The sequence below is a fragment of the Papaver somniferum genome, chromosome 6 (genome assembly GCF_003573695.1).
Source record: "Papaver somniferum cultivar HN1 chromosome 6, ASM357369v1, whole genome shotgun sequence".
NCBI classification, from domain to species: domain Eukaryota; kingdom Viridiplantae; phylum Streptophyta; class Magnoliopsida; order Ranunculales; family Papaveraceae; genus Papaver; species Papaver somniferum.
The window spans coordinates 156,017,516-156,022,936 of NC_039363.1; the positions used below are offsets into that span (position 1 = coordinate 156,017,516).

Below are 5,421 nucleotides of genomic sequence, written 5' to 3' on the forward strand. Positions count from 1 at the left end.
GTTCAAATTAGTCAATCCACCACCAATAATACAACCAAATCAAGGAAACGTGTATACATTGCACATACATTTTGCATTACACTAAGATATAAAAATTAGCTCACACATTTGAGAAAATATAACTTCCTGATATCCAGATTCTTCAAACTAAACTCGCACCGTCAAGACTAAGAAACCAAAAAATGCATACACCCATTATCCCGTTGTGCAACAGGCTACTATTAAACATAACCGATATGCACTTGAAATTTGATTAAAACTATCAAACCTTCAATAAAAATATTTTGGTCATTCTATAACTAAATTTGAACTGCACTATGAAATCATACATCGCTGAACTATTCTTATAAGAGGAAAAGCAAAGGTGCGGACTTGTTTACATACAAGAATATAATAGGATACTTGATACCCATTGACACTTTATCAAAAACTGTTTTTTCATAAATATGTTCAAGATTCTCTTAGAGAACGTAAGGTGGTGCAAATGTATGTTTCATAGCACAACAAATGCTTTGGCAAAGTCTCTGGAGCTTACGAAAATGTGTGCGTCTTCAAAGTTATGTTAATGACTATTTGATCTGATTTACATTGAACTGTGGATTATTCTTTTGATGTCTGTCTACAATAGTCACTTGATTCTTGCATACTGATGAAGAGTTGTAAATTCGCTATTACGTCCACCCAATGATCAGGAAGATAAATGAACACAAACACAGACATGCAGAGGGTATCCAGTAACTCAAATCATAACAGGTTACCTACTTATCGAACACTCAACATCAAATATCCCAGAGATATGGTAGGTCTTAATTTTGCTTATTGCATCTTTGTGCTACCTCCTAAACGATATTCTGCCATTTCTAAAAACAAATTTCACATAAGAAACCAATCAGTTTCAAGTGTTGAGAATAAACCCTGTGCTACCTCCTAAACGATATTCTGCCATTTCTAAAAACAAATCTCAAATAAGAAACCAATCAGTTTCAAGTGTAGAGAATAAACCAAAAAGAAAACTCTCTTCCAAAATTTAGCCAAATCATGAGCGATTAATGGAGAAGATTCTTAGCCATGTTATACCAATTCTTGACGAAGGCGAGGAAAGAAAACAAAAACTTTAGCCAATTATCTCATCAGTATATCCTCAGATAGAAGAACATTATTCAGCCTGTCCACGTATTCATGAACCTAAATTCTTTTACTGGATATTTATTAGAATAGAGAGGTTATGTTATCTTCTTCCCAAAATGATACGTAACTAACATTAACACGTACTTGAATATTTTCATCCCGCCTTATAGAGGTAAAAAATTGCGTCACCTTAGCTACAAATATTTGGTTAATACAGAGAAACGAACTTACGAACACACAAATAAAACAACTATCACTTGGCAACAGACTGACAATAGATAACCAAGTTCCAACTTCCTAAAGCTAAAAGATATACATCACACCCTACCACTAACCATCAGTGTGTATAGGAATAAACATTGAAGTTCAACATTAGCTTGATATCCATTGGCAAGACATAATTGAAAGAGAGATCAAACTAATAATCTAATTGGCAAGACAACTATCACTTGGCAACAGACTGACAATAGATAACCAAGTTCCAACTTCCTAAAGCTAAAAGATATACATCACACCCTACCACTAACCATCAGTGTGTATAGGAATAAACATTGAAGTTCAACATTAGCTTGATATCCATTGGCAAGACATAATTGAAAGAGAGATCAAACTAATAATCTAACTGGAAATTGTAAGGTTAAGATTTTACCACTACAGGTGCATCACCACTATGTTAAAGGATAAAGAACAGCACGGCCACGGTAACTAAATAAACAGACAAATGAAGGCCACGGTAATAGGAGGGGGACAAACGACGATGAAGGTAAAACTTGTGATTTGGTGGTTAATTGAGCAACAGTGATGGAAACTAAATAAACAGACAAATATCTGGAGGCATAATGTATAAGAAGGACATTTGTTAGTAGGCGAATTTTAAAATGTTTTTATATCGCATCTATAATGAAAGTAGTCAGAATGTAAAGAGGGTGCAGCCCAAGTACATTGGAAGATTGGAAGCAAAAAATAATTTGATTGTATCATTTGGAATCATGGATGCAGTAAGTAAATTCAGGAATTTATGATTCATACCGAGGAGGAAATGGATAATGAGACTTACTTTTTACCTTCTTGAGGATGATGAGAAAGATATCCAGTTGGAAAGACAGGCAGTGTTTAAAATAGCGAAAGCGTAAAGCGATGCGCTCTCTTAGTAAAAAGAGAGCAGCGCTATTGAAAAGCGTTACCGAAGCGCTGCCTCATAATACATAATACATATGTATGTATACTTCTGTTCTACATGAAAACTAAGAAGTACGCACAAGAAGAGGGAAAGTAGTCTTAAAGAGAGTAAGAAATGTCTTCAATTTGATGACAACTGTTTCTTGTTTTTTCATTTTTCTTTTCCATAACTAGACACTGGCTTATTATTAATTGTAACAGGTTGCTACACCTTGGACAGCTGGCTTCTTACAAGCTATACACATTTTTATGTGATCAGTAGCTGTCATACTCTCTTTTGACATCTAGCTTCCATAGCTCATGTATAAAGACAATATCTGAATAGCCTTTTAGAAGAAAAAAAGTATCCCACCTGTTTCTACTTTCTAGAGCGCACGTTTCGGTGCGTTTCTTATTCAAAGCGCAAAAAAGCGCGCTCTGATTCGCGCTATGAAACGCTTTTTTAAACACTGAAGACAGGAGAATTGATATTCTGAAAGTACAAATTTGGTCGCTGCTACTTTCCCTGCATTACAAAGTCAGATGGAATCAGGGAGAAAGTGAACGACTAAGGCTGGGGGGACAATGACAGAGCAATCCAAAATTGCCTGACAATACACAACTGTGGGAGTTGTTTCTATGGGGAAAAAAAGTTGTTACTATGAAAAAAGGCGGAGTTATTAACTGTTACATCTTTTGGAAATTAGCACTATTATAAGAAAAATGGAAAGGTAAGAGATTAACTTACTTTATCACTTATTTGATGCTTTTGTATCTGTTCTTTCTCCCGAATTAACAGCATTGGATCCTGCTGCTTATATGAAAACCCAAAAACTGTTAGGAACGCCAGTTTGAACCTGGGTACGAAGTATTAAAAAAATGTTATCTGGTGCCAATTATACTGTTTTATGCGCGACAATAGACGAACAGCTGATAAGAAAGCTATTGTAGAATATAACATACTGCCTAACTTTCAAATTATGAACCTTAAAAATTCTGATCAACAAAAAAAAGATAAACAAATCGCTAAAAAAAGAATCAACCGGACAACAAACAAAATTTTGTGCACCTACTTTAAACCCTGTAAAGCTATCCATTTAAGATGTGATTAGTATGAGTGGAAAGATAGGAGGTTCAAAATCATACATTTTACAACTTGATCTTGAGAGGCCAATGCACTCTTCTGCTACTCCGAAAACCTGATGGCTGGTGTCGTATTTTTCGCAGCTGAAGTCTAATGCATAAACATTCCTCTGTAATATCCCTAGAAAAGTATTAAAAGTAAGAAACAAAGAAACATTACACCATTTCTAAGCAAATGAGTAAATCAAGATCTTAAGAAACTCAACAGAAACAATAGATTTGGCTGTTTATTTTTTTTACTTTAGATCAGAAGAATTCAATGAAATTTCACTGAATTTCAGGGAGCTTTAGTTTTTGACGCACAAAAGGTACTGATTTAAGGAAACCGTTTCACCCAATTCCTTCTTCTAGCCTTTTCTTCATCCTTGTTTTTCTAATTCATCACAAAGAATAAAACCACAATGTAATCATCAACTGGCCTTATATTACAGTTTAACCGTATAAAGAGATCATATACATAATACATACACAAAACAGTTAAGCAAATCTTACATTTGTTTAATCGCAGGTCAGTTAACCCATTTATCTTCTACTCCTTATTCAATGGGCTTGTTAGACTACATTATTCAGATGATAATCTCCTTATTAATTGTTGTAGAATCCATTCTGACGACCTACATGATTCACAAAAGGCACAAATAAAGTTTGGATTTTTTTTAAAAAAAAAAACTAGAAAAAATATTAACAATTTTTCACATGATGCAAAAGCTACACACTTGGAATAACTGTGAGATGAGAAGTTCAATAGAGGGAAGATGAGCTTGAGTGTGATGTGCCTTTGAAAAATCAGGTGACCTTTGTATAGGATGCACCTCCTCATTCTTTCAATGCTAAGACAATTAATTGATGCAAAACGAAACGGTTGTTATTAATCATATAAAACACTGCTGACAATGAAAACAAATAAATTTACTACAAAAAGGAAGATGAAAGGCTAAAACAACCATGCAGTTCCTTTTGTTACGGTAAGAAGATTGGAACTGCAGACGAAAAAACACAAATAAATCATCAAAGCGGCAATAAATCGTGATGGAAGATTGATGTGGGAGGACCCAATCAGACTAATATGCACATAGGCCCCTATCAATTAGGTCAAGATCAGGAGTACAATGGCATAAGATGAAACATAAACATTGGTTTAACGAACCCTTTTCAATCTAAATTAAAATTCATACAAATAATGAATAAAAATCAAATTTAAATACAAATAACGAACCCAATTTCGATTTCTGGGGGAATCAGAGAGCCGATTGATATCCTAACAACATGAGACAGCTTACTAACCGATTGGGGTTCGTGAATTTCTGTTTTGCAGCACCGATCCGAAAACTAATTTGAGCTTTGTAATCCTGATCGATAACCAAATCAAATCTCTAAGTCGTGGTGAACATTCACATGGAACCTGCGTATTCCATGTTTCATGAATGCAAAGACGCTTACTCATCCATCTACCCAAAAGCTAAAGAGACACGTGCTAGGGTTGATAACGGAGAGTTGACAATCTGCCCTAGAATTTTTAAGGTTTCAGTGAGGTTCTTCCTCATTTGATACGACTTGTCTCGGTGAGAAAAGGATAAACAACCACAATTTATTAGTGTCTGCTCGATTCGTTTCGATTTCCAGAGTACAGTCTACTCCAATAGATTTATCTATTGGGAGAGTAAGTTGTCGAAACTGTGTCATGTATTCTTCATGGCTCTTTATATAGACTTTTCAAAAACCCCTCTTTTTATAATATCATGTCACATGTCTCAAATTTCCTTAATTACTACTAATGCTATTCCTTTTCTAATACAACCTCCCTCTTTCCTATTAATTTCTTCTTTGTCCTTTATATTTTATGGGTATTTTTTTTAGTGGACTTGGACTTTAGTCCCCATGTTTCATGTTGGGTTTGCCTCCTTTTTGGGGGCACACTAACCCGCTAAGGAGTAATATTTTTCATGTATCAACAATCAGTAATAAAACAAAAATAAGATAATGACGTAGAAT

At 34.7% G+C, this 5,421-nt stretch overlaps 1 long non-coding RNA gene across 6 annotated transcripts; it reads right to left on the reverse strand.

Annotated features, from left to right (window-relative positions):
* Window positions 1-2,275: 2,275 nt before the first annotated feature.
* On the reverse strand, window positions 2,276-5,087 carry LOC113289873. 6 transcript variants are annotated; one of them, XR_003331192.1, is made up of 7 exons: window positions 4,646-5,087; window positions 4,146-4,409; window positions 3,922-4,043; window positions 3,670-3,802; window positions 3,433-3,550; window positions 3,035-3,143; window positions 2,276-2,812 (listed from the first exon to the last, which is right to left on the reverse strand). It is a non-coding gene; the product is annotated as an uncharacterized LOC113289873 (long non-coding RNA). The 6 variants fall into 6 exon arrangements; XR_003331196.1 differs by having other exon boundaries at window positions 4,146-4,259; window positions 4,714-5,085; XR_003331195.1 differs by lacking the exon at window positions 4,146-4,409 and having other exon boundaries at window positions 4,646-5,082.
* Between the last annotated feature and the right edge of the window lie 334 nt (window positions 5,088-5,421).